Source organism: Panthera onca, chromosome D2, assembly GCF_046562875.1.
Source record: "Panthera onca isolate mPanOnc1 chromosome D2, mPanOnc1 haplotype 2, whole genome shotgun sequence".
NCBI classification, from domain to species: domain Eukaryota; kingdom Metazoa; phylum Chordata; class Mammalia; order Carnivora; family Felidae; genus Panthera; species Panthera onca.
In genome coordinates, this window is record NC_138349.1 from 40640392 (window position 1) to 40658859 (window position 18468).

Genomic DNA, 18468 nt, shown 5'->3' on the forward strand with positions numbered 1-18468 from the left:
CTGAAATTCAAATTTCACAGGACATCCTGTTTTTTATCTGGCAACCCGAGGTCCTCACGACTTTTGGAACCCAGAGCGGGTCACCCTCGGCAGAGGCCAACGCAGTGAGTCAATACAGGATGACTCATGTCTGCACGTCACCCTGCAGTTCGGGACACATGTGTTTGATTCCCATCATCTCTATGAGGTGGGGTGAGCAGGCCCGAACTGTCACCATTTTCTAGGTGGAGAAGGAAAGACACAGAGAGGTGCAGAACGTTGTTCGGTGTCACACAGCCTGTAAAGAAGAGAACCAAGGCTGGGATTCAGCTCAGGCTCACCATCACTCCACGCCTCCTCCAGGAAGCAGTCTTGACCCTCTGGTCCCTGGGCTCGGGCGCAGATGGGCGTGTCTTGGGCTCGTGGGCTGCAGTTCAAGGGGGGATGGAGGGCCGGGATGGAGAAGAGGAGGGTTTTTGTTTCTCATCACCTCCCACGGATCTTCTCAGCTCCAGTTTTCGTGAGAACCACAGGAATGGATGTGCTGATTCAGCTGGTGAGCAGAGGTCCTCCCTGTCGGGGAAGGCAGACGGCAGGCAGGTTCGGGTGGGCCTTGCAGAGCCGGGAGGGATGCTCTCCAGCTGCTAAGAAGGCTGTTTCGTTCTCCTCTGGTTCCTGTCTTTGCACAGGAAGCCATTGGGGTTTGCTTTGCTGCTGGGTTTGACCACTTGCCTGTAGTGTGGTTTTTTTGAGCCCTGGCTCTTTGGGTGGATTTAATTACCTTAATTGAATGGTGTTTTCACTTCTCAGCAAAGCGGAAGCAGGAAGCTGGTGGAGAGGACAGGGGTTAGCTTTATCACACCCAGAAGGCCCTAACAAATTGGAATTGATTCTTCTTGGTATTCTTTCTGGGTGGTTTTTTGAGATGTTGAGGTAGGCATGCCTTGAGGAGCAGTTCAGCGTAGCGAACACGACAGCCCCCTGTCTGTGTGCTCACGGGCCCTGTTCTAGTCTGTGAATGCACAGACGGCCCACAGGCAGCCTTTCCCACCCACCCCACACCAGGCCATTGCCTTGCTCTGGACCCCTGCCCAGAGCCAAGCTCTTTGACCTCCCTGTGCCATTGCCAACAGCCCTCCCGCTTGGCAGTTTCCGAGAGAACGCCCTTGTCTACATCGTATATTTTACAAGGTGAACGAGGGTGGCAAAATCGACTTCCTCAGTTGGGGTCCTTCGGAAGGGGGAGCAGGGCACATGCCTGTGATCACTCATTCCTCACTAAAACCCATGATCCCGCGCCTTACAGGTGAGGGAATTGAGGCTACCTGGGTTACTTGCTGTGTCCTGGGGAGTGCTGGAGCTGGGATTGTGAATCTTTTCTCCAGGGCCCTGCTTCCTGGCCCCATGATGATTCCTCCTCGGCTATCCCCAGTGTGATGATTGCTCTGTCCTTTTAACTTTTGGAAATTAGAAATTTCAAGGTCATTACATTGTGCCGGAAGAAAACATGGGCTCTCATAAAGCAAACTTGAAGGTCTTTCGTGCATTCGCTTCACAACTATCCCCAGAGCCCTACTGTGTGCCACCCTGTTCTGGAGCTGGGGATACGGTGGTGGTAGGACTGACCTGGGCTCTGCCTTGTGGGACTCAGGTGAATCTCCACGGACACGGGGCCACATATACCTCAGATTGCCTCAGATTGGCTTCCTTTGGGCAGGGTCTCTCATGCATGGAAAATGCAACTTTGATTTGTACACGGGTCATTGTGCATCTGGTTTGGCCATTTTGGTTCCACTGGTCTGGAGTGAGCAGGGTAAGAGGGTGGGCCTACATCCTGGCCTGGTTGAATGGCCCCAGCCTAGGAACTAGAACTGGAAAAACAAAGGCTCTCAGACTGACCCCACTCTCTTGTGGCCTGGGAGAGGACAAGCCTGGCTTCCTCCAGCCCCAGGAATACAGTGTACAGGAATGCACCAGGGGCCCCAACGGCAGCACTGGCCTGGCCCGTGTCTGAATCTTCCCTGAATCGCATCACATGTGTGAGGGGTTTCCAAGCCCTGCAACATGTAGGAGTCCAGGAATCGCAGGGAATGTGGCTGGAGGAACCAGCTTGGCCAGGCTCGTTGGACTCACAGAGCCAGTTGTGAGCAGGTGATCACAGCTACTGTGGGCATTCTGCTGCACTCAGGAGATAGCAAGGGAGGAGAGAGGCTTTCTCCCTGGAGCTCAGCTCAGTCTGAATCGCATTTCCTTCCTAGGTCACCAGTCTGCCGTGTCTGGACGGGACATTTCCTCAGGGGCCTCTGAGCATTACCCATGTCTGCAGCTAGAGGTCAGGGAGCCTGGCATAAGGAAGGCCAGCCCTGGTCTAACTGAGTTCCCCACACGCCCATTGGAGCTCCCAGTCACAGGATTATGGGGGAGAAGCAAGATAGAGAGGCCAGGGGAGGAACGAGAGAGGTGGAGACAGGGGCTGAGTTCAAAGACCCAGCAACTTGACCCTGCTGGCTCCTGTTTTGTTCCCTGGTTGTGTGACCAGGGGGGCTGAGTAATGTTTAACAACTGGCTGTCCGGGGCAAAGTTCCTGCTTTGTAGCACCGGCTGATTTCAGTGGCTGACACCCAACTGCTGACCCAGTATTGTGGCAGTTGGTCTGACATACAGATAGTGGACCATCCCATGTACGGGGGCTCTGGGAGCCTCTGGATTCTCACTTTGATAAGGATCCTTGGGCAGGGGTCTCGCAGCCCTGTTTCTGACCATTTCTGGTGGCCGGCCACTGTCGGGGAACACTCCTTGGAGTTCCCAGTGGCCAGATGTGCTAGACTCAGCCAGAGCTGTTTTTGGACACCCCCTTCCACCAGCAAGGAGATCAGGTCTGGCATCGCTGGGCTTTGAGAAGCGGATCCACCAGGTGCTCTCGGCAGATGGCCTCAGTGGACAGACCAAACCCGAACTCCAGGGGCTATACTGACCATCAGGCCAGGGCAGGGCAGTCTCTGGAAGGGGGACACACAGCTCTTTCAGAAACACAGGGGCCACCAAAATGGTGGGTCCACCTGGGTCTGGTCCAGGCTCTGGTGCCCGTCTACATGCCCTGGGTATGGCCTCGGCTAAATTACAGCAAGTCTTTGAGCCTCAGTTTTCTCATCTGTAAAATGGAGCCAATGTTATGCACCTGTGTATAAATAACGGGGGTTCTCAACCTTGGCACTATTGACTTTGCTGAAGTGCCCTGGGGCAGATTCGGCACTGGCTGAGAACTGCTGTTGTGGAATCAAGGAGAAAACATTAGCCCAGCCACTGGAACATCATTTGTTCGTTCATTCGTTCATCCATTCATTCATTCATACCTTCCACATCTCCAAGAACATCTTGCCCTGAATTCTGGCAACGGTAGGAACTAAAATGAGCTAGCAATCGAATAGGCAGTTCTAGACAGTAGAAAGAGCTGGAGGCCTGGTACCAGGGCAGGGTTGTTCTTGAGCAAGTCACTTAACTTCTACCTATTTGCAAAAAATAAGAAACGAACCTGGCTCTGCCCACCCCCTTTGGGCTGCTCCCCATGCTGGAGGGAGCTGAGGAAAGAAAGGGTCCTGAAATTGGTCCCTGAGGCAGTCACTACCTGAGTCCCCAGGTGATTAGTGCCACCCGACTCCCCAGGTCCTGGGTCCTTCCCCGGCCAGGGGGACACCGCCCCAGGAAGAGGCCCAGTGAGCCCCACCCACCACAGAACTGTGTTTTACCTTCTGGTCACTGGGCATGAAGGGAGCTATGTGCGTGCCTTTCTCATGTCTCCCAAGAGTGGAGGTTTTTGACACCTGCTTGTTTTTCACTCAACACAGAGTAGGAAATACACTTCCCTCGCAGCACAGAACCTGCTCAGAGATGTATACAGTTGACCTTTGAGCAACATGGGTCCGCTTATACGCGGCTTTTTCCATAAATACAGTACAGTACCATACATGTGTTTTCTCTTCCTTATGCTTTTCTTAATAACATTTTCTTTTTTCTAGCTTCTTTTATTGTAATAATAGAGTACAGGCTATATATGTATTCGATTGTTTATGTTATCAGTAGTTAAGTTCTGGGGGAGTCAAAATACACGGATTTTTGACTGCGTGGGGTGGACATTGGTGCCCCTCACCGCCTCGTTATTCGAGGGCCAACTGCAGATCAAGGAAAATTCAGGAAGCAAAATTCACTCTGCTTATCTGTGCTACTCTGATACCTTCTGTTCTATCCTTCTATTTAAAAAAAAAAACTATTTGCAATTTGTTAAGTGATTTTTATACCCAATAATGAGTTCTGATCTGCAGTGTGTTTTATAAACTACTCTGGATCAGTAATTTCAGGCATTCCTGGTTAGGCTCAATTGTAGCGATGTTGGGTCTTCCTTTGGATGGAGAGGTGGGGAGCTGAGGCGCTTGCCCTGCCTGCAAGGTCTGCCCAGATGCATGTGGGGGAGGGGAGGAGACCATCTCAGGTGGTGGGTTTACAGGCCAGGCCTTGCCCTTGCTTCGGTGCTGTGTCCCCAGTCCCTGCACAGTGCCTGGGCCTTTGTCAAAGGAGCAAATGAATCAATGAATAAGAGACATCCCCCTGTACTATGTGCCTGGCATAGGACAAGTACTTCATATACCCCAATATTATTGACTAATGTTTATTATTATGTAATTAATATTTGCAACAACCTTGAAAAGTGGCAATTACTCTTGTTCCTTACAGAGGAGGAACCTGGAGTCTAGAGGGGTTTACTGCCTGAGGGTGTGGGGTTTGAACCCAAGGCTGTTGGGAAGGAGAGGGTGCCTACAACCGGCATTTAAAGGGGGTTCCTCCGGGAGCTTCTGAAATGCCTCATGGAAACTGAGGAGTTCTGCTCAGTACCATCCCACCCCTGGCCACCCGCAGCCCCCACTCTCCTGGTTCTTGCCCTCAGGTCTCCTAGGACCATCTCACGACCTTGGGTCATAGGATGTCCTATAGCCAGCACCCCATCACACCTGAGATTCTGTGTATGGTGCAAAGGCCATGAAAGCCTGCCCTGCCCCTTACTGGCAAGCGTGGCTCTCTGGTTATGAGCTGTGGAGTCAGGCACACTTGGGACAAGTTGTTCAATGTTTCTGAGCCTCAGTCTCATTCTCATAGGCTGGGGCTGATGGGGAGGGACACCCAGCAGCCTGGGACTCACAGAAGTCCCTATGGCTCATGAAGTGGGTCTTGCAGGGAGAAATGATTATACCCAATAACCTGAACTCCACCTTGGGGAGCCTTGTCCAGAGAGGAGGCCCCTTCAGCGGCTCCCAGAGAAAAAAACACTTGGATTTGTTGGGAGGAGGGTGTCCCTCAGCACCCATCCTGTCTCCAGCCGCTGGGAAGAGAACCAGGAAATTTGGGAGAGGGCACCCCGTGAAAGCATCCCTGGAGCGTTCCAGGTTTGGGCAGGAGAAGAGGTTCTGGGCAGGGCACCCAGACCATGGGGCCAGGGGTGCTGCAGCGTTCACCCATCTGTAAATCGGAGCCATGGGGCTGGGTGGCAGAGGCAGAGAAGCTGGGAGAGCCTTCTGTGAGCATCAGCACCGTGCTGGACACTTCCAGGCGTCTGCCCCATTTATGCAGCTCCTACTACCCGCCACACACTTGGTATCCACGGTCTTGCTCAGTGGTCACAACCAGAGGCAAGCTAGGCAGGGTTCATGCCAAAGGAATCTGACGTGGGAAAATTGAGGGTCAGAGAGGTTGAGGAACTTGGTCAAGGTCACACAGCGAGAGAACACCAGAGTTGGGATTCAGACTCAGGTGTCTGTGCTACATGACTCTGCCCTTCCTATGCAGCCAAGGCAGAGAGAGTCTTTGGGTTTCTGGGGGCCTCCATCTGCCATGGTGTCCATGCAGGGTGGGGAGTGGCAGCAAGCTTCTCTCTTAGCACCTTCTCTTCTACCTTCTATGGCCCTCCTCTTCCCATCAGGGAGCATCTGCTTTGGCAAAGCTAGACCTGGCTGTCCTTCAGGGAGCATACTGGAGGGTGCCGTGTTCCCTGTCCCTGCACAGCCAGGAAGGCATGACTTTATGGGGTGGGGGAGGGGCCTTGCCTGGAGAATCAGGAAGTCTTAAACCCAGGAATTCCTAAACCCCTAAACCCCATGCGCGCACACACACACACGTATACACACACACCAGAGCCTGGCTGTCCCTGGCCTTCTCGCTTCCTGCTGGAGGTTGGAAGTAGATGGCAGATGCCTGTTTGGTAGATGACAGCTGTCCTTTCTCCCAGGAGCGTGGCAGTGGAGAGCCCAGCTCCTCCAGGGAAGGAGAGACAACTTCCTTGCCATGAGGGACTGACAACCATCCCGCCTTCTTCATGGAATCCCTCATGGGATGCTTTACAGTGGCAAGAAAAAGAATTCAGATGTGGCCACCCGGGTTATCCTTCTAAACATGAACCCTGAAGAATGTTCTTCAGACAAAGTTATTTAAAACCACAGCTCCAGTCGATGTGAAAAGATCAGCTTCTTGGAGCATTTCCTACCATGTTCGAGAACAACGTGGGGACCTTGTCCCCTTTCCTTCCCTAAGGCAGGGGTCCTTCTCAGGGCCCCAGAAGGCTTGTTGGAGTGCTGGGCCCCACCCAGGAGCTCGGGAGGTGGGGGTGGGGGTGGGGCACTGGGGATGCTGGTGCTGCTGGTCTTGGGACCACACCAGGGGCACTGCTGCCCTAAGCTGGAGGCTGTGCCCCTTTCTGGGAGGTTGTGTTGATAAGTCATAGCTCTTGGGCCACTTGGGCCACATGGGTGTCAACCATTGAGGTTTGGACTGCGTATACCTCTCTCTAGGCCCGGCTCTGGGGAGGCTGTGCCTGTGTGGGGTGCAGAGATGAATCAGAAACACTACCCTCCTCAAGGGACCATCACCTGTGAGGGGAGAGCAGGCAGAGGTGAGTGTGAGCTGCCCGTCCAGGAGGTGGAAGGAAAGAGGTCTCACCAGGTGGGGCTTGTATGCAGGCAGCCGCGAGAAAGCTTTGGCTGCCAGTGTGTGTGTGAGCACCCACCCGGGTCCCTCCTGGGCACACAGCAGAGGGTGGTGGAAAGTGCCCGAGATTTAGAGTCAGACCAGGGCTCTCCTTTCCTAGTCCTGTGTGACCTCGACAAGTTACCTCCCCTCTCTGAGCCTCCGATCCTTCATCTGCAACAATAGCTACCTCACTGGGTGGTTGTGAAAGGCGGGGGTGAAAACATATCAAGAGCCCCGAGGACACTTACGCAGCATAAGGACTCAATACATGGAAGCTACCGCCACTGAGATCTTGGGCTTTTGAAAGCGCAGAGAAGGAATCCCCTATTTACCACTGCGTAACACCCGCCAACAGGATTGCCGAGTGCATTAAATGAACATGTGTGTGTAAAGCACATAGTAGGTGCTCACTAAATGCCAGCTGGCATCATTTCTAATCTCCAGAGGGGGGCAGTATAACATAATGGGAAGGGCAGACACTGATGCCAGGCCCCCTTGGACATGGCTCCTGGTTATGGCAGCTGTGAGTGGCCCTCCGCAAATTATAAACCCTGTTTGTGCCTCAGTTTCCTCATCTGTAAAATGAAACTAACAGTAGTACTTGCCTCATGGGGTCGTTGTGAGGACCCAGTGAATTCACGTCTGTGAGGTGGCTGGCAGCTAGGAACGATCTGTAAATGTCGCTATCACCCCGACCACGCATCCTGCCTAACCTAGGGCCGGGACATGGTGGTCACTAGGACAACATTGTCTTTGCCCAACGTAAAAGGGAGAGAGAAGCAAGGCAGTGACTGACCAGCGTGCCCAGGGGGCTTCCCTGTCCTGGGATCCACCCCCAGGTGTGCTCTCTCTGCCTGGTTTCTCTGCCTTAGTAAACCACTCCACTCCCTCATTCTTAGACTGGATCTTGGCTGACCTTGCACAGCAGTGGCGCTTGTAGGGTGTTCCCCTTAAACAGCGCGTCTGCAGCTCCTGGGCAGGCCCCCAAAGCAATTTGGGGAAACCTTCCACGCTCAATGACAATTTGGATTCCCGCCCTTGCCCTTGAGATTTAAATTAAGATGAGGCAAATTTACATTAGGTAAAATCAAGTAAAGTTTTAACCTCCTTTCTCCCCCTCGGGAGGGGCTGGTGGGGCAGAGCAGGGCGTCCTGGCTGATGATGGTGTGCACGGAGTGGTCCAGATGCTGCCCACGTTGCCGTGTGGGTGGGAACATCACTTCCCTCTGGGGCTGAGTCCTCCACCCCACGTGCTAAAAGGTGCACAGACCCAGGACACAATATGGTATGAGAGGGAAGGTAATAATGACGTGTGAGTGTCCAGTGGTCACTGTGAGGATGGGTCAGTCCTCCATGGTGCCAGCTGCTCTACAGCTGAGCAATGAACATGAATCAGCTGAGCCCTGACTCATTGGGGTTTCTCTTTCGTGACCTCTGGAAGGAAAAGATCCAAGTTGCAGTTTAAGCAGGAGAGAAAAAAATTGACAAAGAGGGCAGTTGCAGAAACAGTCGTCATATTTATTGTGTGCCTGGTACTTTTCATATGTTTGCTCAGTTAATGCACGAAGGAGCCTTTGAGATGGGTTCCCATTGGTTGGTAGTCCCATTTTACAGAGGAGGAAGTTGAGGCCCAGGGGCTTGCTAAGAAAGGTGGAGCCAGACTGAAACTAGGTTTGCCCCACCCCAAAGCCCCTGCTGAGCACCTCCAGCAGGGCTGCTCGGAGTAGCAGGGAACTTCTGAGGCTCTAAGGGAGGAGCCTGTCTGGGCTGAAGGGCTTCTCTGAGGAAGGTTTTGACTCTGGTAAGTGGACTGGCCTCCTCATAGAGACTCATTTGGATGTGGAAAAGACATGGGCTTTGGACTCGGGTCCCAGGTTTGCATCTCAGCACCTTATTAGCTGTGCATCCTGGGACAAGTTACCGAACCTCTCTAAGCTTTGCAAAGGGATTCCTGAAACCTACCATACTGGGCGACCTTGGCAGCAAAACCCGGACAATCTTTGTAAGTGCTTTGCACGTGGGAGGAAGGCAGCCAGGGATGAAAATGGTGGGTGCCCAGGAGAGAAGTCATTCACAGCTGGCGGGTTTAGCCCAGCGGGTTTGAATTCTGACCCCTTGACCTCCGCGGCCTTTAGGCTTGATCTGCCTCAGAGAAGGGCCGACAGGGCCAGGTGAGGGACCAGCTAGTGGTCCTGCATGTGGCCAGGCTGCCCCAGGAGATGGCAGACCAAGGGGAGGCTCCAGCATGACCTGGCTGTTGCAGGCGGGGCTCAGGGGCACGAGGCCTGAAACGAGCCTCCACAGTCAGCAGGGAGTGCGGAAAGCACTGGGCCACTCAAGCAAATATCGGTTTCCTCTCCCCCTTGCCTTCCATCAGCTTCAGGTGAAGGCTTGCAATCCCTCCGTTAGCTCAGCCTTGTAGCCTTGCGTAAGCTCAAGCCCATCCTGGAAGGGGCTCCTGAGGGACAGAAGGGGCCAACTGAGGCAGGCACCAGCATCCAGGCTGTGGAGCCCCCGGGCTCTTGCAGGCACCTCTGTGGGATTTGGAAGCTCTTCTAGGCCCTAGGCGCCTGCACTGTGCTCATCCTCTCTGGGCCAGAGCCTTAAGGGACGACCACGCAGAGAACAGAGGACACGGGGAAGGTGTCCTCACTTTCACGTGCCGTGGTCCAGAAAGGTCCCTTGCCCTTTCCTACTAGGAAAGGGAGGTCTGTCTGTCAAGTCTTGGGGAGAAAGCCACAATTGGTTGACCCTCTTCTGTCAGATTCCCAAACATTCTGACTGCCGTCAAGCTCTCCAAGGCTGATGGATGCAGGCTTGGAAAGGAATGCACTGGGCACCAAGCGGTCTTCTGTCTCCCACCTGAGAACCGAGGTCAGCCGACAACTGCTTTCCCTCCACCTTGAACAGGAGACGTGCAGCCCCCTCCAGGGAACGCGCCCTAATGATACCGATGACTTACGTTGGGGGTGACACATCTCAGCGGTGCTCCACGTTCTCCACGTACCTTGACGGATCCCCTGTCCTCTCCCCCTCCATCTGTCCTCACTAGCTTGTGCAACCCCTGGGAACCAAGTAGAAATGAAGAGGTATTTGGGGTCCTCTTGACTCACTGAACGAAACATACAATCGAGTTGTAGGGTTACAGACTGGCTGGCTTCGGTGAAATGTGGTTTAAACCCTCAAATGGAAATAAAACCAAGACCTTGTGTAGCCTGTTGGGAAATGTCAGCTCTGATGTCTCCGTGAGGGCCACCTTTCTCTTGAAGCCCTTTGCATCTCTCCAGCAACCCTGCGCAGACGGGGTGAAATCCCAAGAGCCAGTGAGGAAGATGGCCCAGCCCTGTCTCCACTGGCTGGCAGGTTTCAGTTACTGAGATTTCTGGCATAGGCTGGAGGAAAAGGGCTATTTCCAGACTCGGGGCTTCCCCTTTCTGTAAGGGTCTCTAAGGCTTCTTTAGGGTCAGGAACAAAGAAGCAGAAGATGCCAAGACACTTGCCTGCACACTGGTGAAAAGACACCGAGGTGGGTGCATTCACCTTCTGAGGACTGGTAGCCTTCTGTAGCCTTCCCTGCCTCCTCCCCACACCCCTTCTCCCCAGGTTTCCGGGGGATCCAAGCCCCTGTTTCCAGGACCCAACATCCCACCAGCCCTCTTCCTCCCAGTAGACACAGTTGCTCCCATCCCAACTGGCTTCTGGTCACCAAACAGCAGGCACAATTGTTCTCCTCCCAAAGACCCAGGGGCAGAAACACGCTGGACTCGGGTCACCCGGAGGTGTCTATTTATAAACCATCCTGATAAGCACAATCTGCCCTGCTCAGCCCAGGCCACACTCCACAGCAAAGCTAACCTCCCAATGGTAAACTGAACATTTTCTTTACCAGCCAGACTGGAAAAACCAGCCCTGAGGAGGGGCTGGGGCTCCAGAGCTGGCCACTGGTCCTGAAGGGTCGGTCCAGCTTACAGGCTGTTTTAACAGCTGGAAATTTCCCTGCTTTTTTCTTGGTGTGGGTACCAGATCAGCCCATCTCAGGAGTGTTCTCATACAGCAGGGGTCAGCAAACTTTTTCTGTAAAGGGCCGCATAGTAAATGTTTTCCTCGTTGCTGGCCATATGGCCTCAGCCTTGGTAGCCATGGGCAAAATGGAAATGAACAAATGTGGCTGTGTGCCAATAAAACTTTATTTACAAACCAGGTGTCTGGCCCACAGCCGTGGTTTACCAACCACTGTTGTAGAGGAAGCTGGAATGCTGGCAAATTAAACATGTGTTTAATCTACTTTCCAGGATTCTTATACTTATAGTCTTTAAAACTATTACTTCAAATAGAGTTCATTATAATTGGGTTAGATGCATTGAGAGAAATGGCCTATAATTTAGTTTCAAAAAATAACTTGTATTTACTAGAGGAGTTTTAGGTTAACAGCAAAACTGAGCAATTTAGTGAAAGGTATAGAGAATTCTCATATACTCTGTGCCTGCCCCTCCCCCCCCATATACATGGCCTCATCCATGATCAACATCCATGGGAGGGGTTTATAATCCTAAATAATAATTTAAAAAAAAATTTTAATGTTTATTTATTCTTGAGAGAGAGACAGACAGAGACAGAGTGTGAGTGGGGGAGGGTCAGAGAGAGAGGAAGACACAGAATCTGAAGCAGGCTCCAGGCTCTGAGCTGTCAGTGCAGAGCCCGACGTGGGGCTCGAACTCACAAACCGTGAGATCATGACCTGAGCTGAAGTCGGACGCTTAACCGACTGAGCCACCCAGGCGCCCCTAATTAATAATTTTTGAAGGCTGTCTAGTTTTCCACACAGATTCAGTATTTACTCTCCTCAGCGATCAATTCTTCCTCCGGAGAAAAGAGAGATATGACTTTAAACATGGCCAAGCGTGAGTCTGGTCGAGGACCCCCAGGGTGTGGGAGAACACTGTGGGGGTTTCCACGTTCGGGAGACACATACTCTCAGAGTCCACGGGCCAGAAACGTCCCAGTGAACACTCGTCCTGGCCACGCATGACCTGGGTTCATCCACGGGCTTGTGCCTGCTCAACCCTGCGAGAGCAAAGTGCCCAGACATACGCACATAAGGACGAAGTCACACACATCCATCTGCACCCTGAACGGTGTACCCCTCATGGTCCACACGGAAATCCAGCACCCCGCTGAGAACCTCAGCCCCCAGCGTGCCCTTCCCACTCACACCGCCCTGCCCGGCGCCCGGACACAGAGCTCCAGCCCCGACGGTGCCGGTGGCCCAGAGCAAATGTCCCTGCTGCGGGGAGCGTGAGCCTCCCTGCCCACGCCGAGAAACCAGACAAGTGTCTGCGCCCTACCTTCCGCTCTCCGCGTGTCCCAGCTGCTTGCTCTCCGGCCTCCCCAGGAACGGGGGACAACCCTGACTCTTCCAGCAGCCCGGCTCTGCCCGGCAGCCGGAACTTCTTCCCTCGTTCGCTGGCTGCCCAAAGACGAGAGGGCCACGGATGCAAGACCCAGACCTCTTATCTTTTTCACAAACCTGCCCACCTGAGGAAAATCAGTGGCCAGAAGTTGTCCAGCCACTGGAAGTTCATGAAGTGTGCCTACATAGAGACCCAGCCGGGGGAAACCAAATGGTGTTCTTGGTGGGGAAGGAGGCAAACAGTCCGCACAGCAACACCCGCGTGGTGTCAGGTAACAGTCAGATTAAACAAACAGCCTCACCAGCTATTTTTACATCCAGATCGGCCACTGGTAATAGATAACTTGGGGAGTGAGAAATTGCTTGCCGCTGAGCTGGACCCTAACCATGATTCCAACTTCAATCCAGAATGATTTCTAAAGCTATTTCAGCACCCAGGTTCAAATACAAAGATCCCAGGGTGCGAAGGAAAACATTTGTCTAGGGAAACGTTAAAAACACGATAGTGTGAGCCTTGGAGCCAGCGCCCGGAGGCCTGCTGATGTCCCGGGGGCAGAAATAGCCCGTTTCATCATCGCCTCGGAGGACCGCAGCCTGCATTCCTCGAGTAAGGAGCCACGCTCTGCTGTGCTTTTGGAGCAAAATAACACGCCCAGCTGCAGGCTGGGGGACGGCCAGGCTGGGATTTCAGGGTGAGAGTTTCAGAAGGATGGGAAATAATCAGGGAAGAGGCAAGGTAAGTGCCCACTTGGTGAGCCTGGCCGGGGCAGGCCTCGTGGCGTGTAGGGTCCAAGTGCTGGTGGATGGGTCTCGTTCTGCAGCTGAGAGCTCCCCTTCTCCGTCTCTGGGAGGGGCTGGCCCAATGGCCACTTTCAGTCTTGGCCCGGGGTTCCCTGCTCTCCAAACTGCCTGCAGATCCCCAGACATCTTCCAACCCCTTTGCCTTTGTTCATGCCGTTCCAACACCTGGGAGCTCTCCCCTTCCCTTCCCCTCCCCAAGTTGGCCCTGTGACAGTCTGCTCACTGTTAGGATTTAAAGCAAGAGCTCTTGTCTTTCTTTTCAAGAGCTTTTTTTCGTGCTCCCCTGCCCGTGGACTGGGAAACCCCAGGGGCTGGTCCCCACCAGGTGCCCCGCTATTTGAGGTGCTCAAAGCCCCCGAAAGTCTGCACCACACTGTATCTCTGTATCTATTTGTGGACTGCCTCCCGTCCACCCCGCCCCTGTGGGCTCCTCACAGCCAGCAACCTCTGTCCCAGCCCTAACTCAGGGCCTGGCACCACCTCCAGCCTTGAATCTGCTGGTGGCCAGGGTCACAGGGACCTGGGTCTGTGAACGTCAGTTGGAACCAAGTCCGAAAGAACGGCTCCATGTTGCCCTGCAGGTGGAGGGGTCTGACCACTAACAGCAGGGTTATCCAGCCCCCTTTCCTCCCCAGAGCCTTAAAACTTACTTGCCTTTTGCCCTGGGGACTTAGGACCCGACTGCAGGGACACCTGCTCACTGATCAGTATTCAGAGATGGCTTAAGGGAGACTCAAAGCGAGCCCCTTGATTTTACCCGCTCCACCCGCCTCCCCTGCTTGCCAAAACCAACACTGGCCAACCTGGCCAATGAAAAGAATCAACTTGAAATGTGAGCCAGCATTAAAACCAAAGCAAAGCAAATGAAACAACACAGCACAGCACAACACAAGAGACTCAGAACCCTGGCCCCTTGTATTTCCCAGCTATTTGACACCAACCAAATCCCTTAACCTCTCTGTGCCTCAGTTTATTCATCTTTAAGATGGACAGACTGCCTATGTTCTGTTGGGTTGAAGATCAAATCAATTTGTGTACATGTATACGCTTGTATACGGCAAAGCTTCTCAAATGTTAATCATTTTTTGGGACGATTTTGTCATGCCTTCAACCACCCGTACCGTCACTTACTTGTTATATTTTTGTAAAGAGAATTCAAATCGACTTAAAAAACAAACAAACAAACAAACCAGAGCTTTGTGGTGAATAACAATACCTGTAAAATCATGGGTTTGACGTTCTAGTTCATTTTTTTCCCCTATTACACATTCAAGCACGATTCACAGCCAGTTTGCACGCTATGTGTGTATGACCCAGATCATTTTTGTTCTAGATTTTAGGGAAGCCTGCATCACAAAATCTCGTTTTATGGGGGAGTTTGCTTTGGGGTGTGAGTAACAGGAGGCAAAGCAGGGCCCTGGTCTTCCTCACCCGCTTTCCTCCCGCTTCTCAGCATGTTTCTTCCCCAGCTTACTTTTAATTCTTCCCAGGTGGACAGCATGACCGCATGTCTGGTTTGGAGTCTTAGAAGCGGTGAGGTTTGCAGTGTGGCGGGACCTGGCGGTGTTTGCTTCAAGTGGCTGCCTGAGAAAAGAAAGACATGAGGGTGACCCAGGGAACTTTCAGGGGGCAGGACAGTGGCTGGCAGCTTTGTTAGCGTCAGCAGGAGGGGTCAGGAGAGAACAATAAAACACAGTTGACCTGGCAAGAGCCCGGGCTGGGAGCAGAAACCCTCAGAGCTTGGCTGGGGGCCCCATCCGGCTAGCCTGACCACAGCTGACCGCTGTAGAATCCCATTTCTCCCAGAATGGGCCCTACCTGCCCTGGGCCATGGATTCCACATCTGGTTCGGGTCATGGTGGGCACACCGGTGTGGACCACCCCAGCCCAGAGCACAGCCAGAGAACTCGGCCCAAACTCTGGACCAGGAGCTCGAGGTGAGCTGGCATCTTCCCAGGGGACGGGCCCAGGCAAAAGTAACCACTCTCTTCCAGTCCAGGAGCCGTGAGCTGCGTGGAAAGAATGTGAATGAAGACACAATTCTAAATGTAGAACTGCGGACGCTATGTGAGCTGGCTCCCTAATCAGCCAGAAAAACAAGGCCTGCATGTACATTCTGCAAGAGCATAAATAAAGCTGTCCTCAGGCGGCGTGCTACGGCATCCCATCCTTGCGGTGACGTCGCTGGCCCCCACTCTCAGCAGAACCTCTGGGACATTGTGGGAGGTGCCCAGCTGCCTGACTGCATGGATGAAAATGGCCTTGTTCTTGCCCGGACACATGCGATGCTTACTGACCTAACCCTGCAGCAAAATGACTCTGGTCTGCCTCTGTGTTATTCAGAAATGTTCAAAAGCTGCTAATGAGGACAGTGCAGAATTTCTGGTTCTGGGTGTTTGAAGTCACATCCCTGCAAATGGCATGAGGCAACTCCCTCATTTCTTCCACCATTGTGGTTATACTGGACCGCTTGTCAGGAGGTTTTCTTCACGAGTGCTCAGCCGCCTTCTTCCTCTTCTTCTTCTTTTAGATTTTTTAACGTTTATTTATTTTTGAGACAGAGAGAGACAGAGGGTGAGCAGGGGAAGGGCAGAGAGAGAGAGAGAGGGAGACACAGAATCCCAAGCAGGCTCCAGGCTCTGAGCTGTCAGCACAGAACCCGACGCGGGGCTCGAACTCACGAACTGCGAGATCATGACCTGAGCCGAAGTCGGAGCTGAACCGACGGACCCACCCAGGTGCCTCTTCTCAGCCTTCTTTAGGAGTTGTTCGAATAAACTTCTTCAGAAGGGTGGAGCATTTCCTGGGCTTAATGATAACAACAAAATAATAATGCTAGATAACACTTATAAAACCTTTCCTCGGTGCCCTGCACTGTTTTCAGTCTTCACCCAAATGAACCTATACACTGTATACTCTTTATCTCCAGGCCCGGCACCATTTTGTTCGATCCCCACGGACTGCTACCTGCCAGGGAGCTAAGCAAAGACACGATGAGGAAACCAGTATTTCCTGAGCATGCATAATGTGCCAGGCACTGCCTGTGCGTTCTTTCACTAAATCCTCACGCTCTCCTAGTGTGATGTCTGTTCATACTCGCTCTTTACAGATGGGCAAACTGAGGCTTGCAGAGATCCTGGATGTCGTTCAGCTAACATTGGCACTGAGGATGCAGATGAGGGTTTGTCTGTCTGCCTGTCCAGTCTGTATATCTCTGTTGCACCCGCCCCCCCCCCCCCCCCTCCAACCCCCAACACAAGCACTCTCCCAGCCCAAGTCCGGGGAACATGGCTTCCTTCCATCCACCTGTTTTCCTTGCTTCTCTCTGGTGAGAGAGCAAAGTCTGGCCAGGGCACCTCCTTAGCTACTGATTTGTTATGGGAACCGAGGGGATTCTGTGCCTCAGTGTTGGCACAGTGAAAGTATATCCTCAGGGCTGATGGCAGGATGGGTCGTCGCTGTAAGGAGCATACTTCTGGAGCTCAGGCCCCACTGAGCTGCTCACCTGCTGAGGGGCCTGAGCACTCAGACCCCTCCTTTCGAATGGATTTTCTTACCGGGAACTCTGGCTTGGCTCCTTTGTGAAGGGTTGTTACTTGATAATGCGTGTCTGGTGCCTAGCTCAGAGGGGTTGGATTTATCGAGGCGCGTGTGTGGGGGGACCCTGTTTACGGCCCACAGCTGGAAAACAGTCCACTGGCTAAGTTTTCTGGTACACCCCACCCTTCTCCCCCCACTCCACCCCATCCGCTGCTCTCCTGGCCTAACCAGCCCGGTGCCAGGATGGTGGTATCATAGTCACCTGAGAGCCACCTGGGTCGGAGGGGCTCTCCTTAAGGCCTTTCCTTCGGAATGATTTGCTTAAGAGTTTCTAGTGAAAGATTTCAATGTAAGAAATAGAACCTGTGCTGTGAAATGAAGTAAATCCAGTTTATGAAAATGCTACCAAACACCAACAAAATCATGGTGGCCTAGCTGAGAGGTCGGCCGCCAGCGCCTCTGGAGTCTATGTAAGTCACCTCTCCACACGGAAGGATCTGGCAGTCTAGAGTCAGGAGGAGTTGGGGGAGGTGTGCTCTCCTGTCTAACATATGGGTCCACAAACTTTTTTTGTAAAAGGCTAAAGTAAATGTTTTCAGCTCTGCAGAGGCCACATGGTCTTTGTCACAACTGCTGAGCTGGGCCATGGAAAGTGGTCAGAAATGATCTGTAGACAAATGGGTGTGGCTGTGTTCCAATAAAACTTTATTTATGGACACACAAATTTGAACTGTATATCCTTTTCACGTATCATAAAATACTCTTGTTTTGATTGTTTCATTTAAATAGGCAAAAGTCATTTTTAGCGTACGAGACTACACAAAACCACGGGCAGGACAGATTGGCTCACAGGTCCCACGTGCCGACCCCTGAGCCACTCTGTCCGCTTCAGCCACCACCTAGCCCATGTGGCTAATGAGCACTTGAAACCTGGCTAGTCCGAACTGAGACATGCTGTAAGTGTGTAAATGCACCCTGGATTTCCAAAGCAATGCCAAAGAAAATAAAAAAAGTGTAAAAGATCTCCTTTCTAATGCTCTGGGTTGAACGGTGTATTGAATCTTGGGCTGATATGATGATACTTTGCATATTATGGCTTTAATAAAATATTATTATTAAGATTGTTTTCACATGTTTCTTTTCACTCTTTCTTTTTTTTTTTTTTTCAACGTTTTTTTTTTTTTTTTTTTTTTTATTTTTGGGACAGAGAGAGACAGAGCATGAACGGGGGAGGGGCAGAGAGAGAGGGAGACACAGAATCGGAAACAGGCTCCAGGCTCCGAGCCATCAGCCCAGAGCCTGACGCGGGGCTCGAACTCACGGACCGCGAGATCGTGACCTGGCTGAAGTCGGACGCTTAACCGACTGCGCCACCCAGGCGCCCCTCTTTTCACTCTTTCAATGTGGCTACTGGCAAATTTCAAAGGACACACGTGGCTCACGCTGTACCTCTAGTGGGCAGTGCTGGGCTGCTTGTCTCCTGGCTGTGACCCTGCCCCTCACTGCCGCCTACATCCATGAGGCCAGGCTGATGTGCTCAAGGTGAGAATGTCTGAATTTCTCCATCGTCAGTTGCTCTGCCCTCAGAAGTTAAGCAAGAAATGTGTATTCATAGTTCACCAGTATTATTATTATTTGGTTCTGCCATTATCTGCAAAATATTGAACCTTAAGAAATAAAACTTTTTCCTGATGAAGAAAAATGGGGATAGTTGCCATTTTCCAAGC

At 52.4% G+C, this 18468-nt stretch overlaps 1 protein-coding gene and 1 long non-coding RNA gene across 9 annotated transcripts in view; one reads left to right on the plus strand and one right to left on the minus strand.

Moving 5' to 3' along the window:
- The window catches only part of CD2H10orf71 (chromosome D2 C10orf71 homolog), a 28626-nt gene extending 13842 nt beyond the window's left edge, over positions 1–14784 (minus strand). For 3 of the 7 annotated variants that reach the window (XR_013550495.1, XM_060642193.2, XM_078434517.1), the window contains exon 1: positions 14676–14784. The gene's annotated coding sequence lies outside the window, so the exon portion shown is untranslated. Of the gene's footprint in view, positions 1–320; positions 425–9952; positions 10055–12335; positions 12601–14675 lie in introns of those variants that run through there. The other 4 variants (XM_078434519.1, XM_078434521.2, XM_078434518.2 and 1 more) reach the window with 4 other exon arrangements.
- Positions 12776–17866, plus strand: LOC132685182 (uncharacterized). Of its 2 annotated transcripts, none has more exons than XR_009612984.3 (2): positions 12776–13136; positions 15196–17866. It is a non-coding gene; the product is annotated as an uncharacterized LOC132685182 (long non-coding RNA). The 2 variants fall into 2 exon arrangements; XR_009612985.3 differs by having other exon boundaries at positions 13028–13136; positions 14692–17866.
- Positions 17867–18468: the final 602 nt, after the last annotated feature.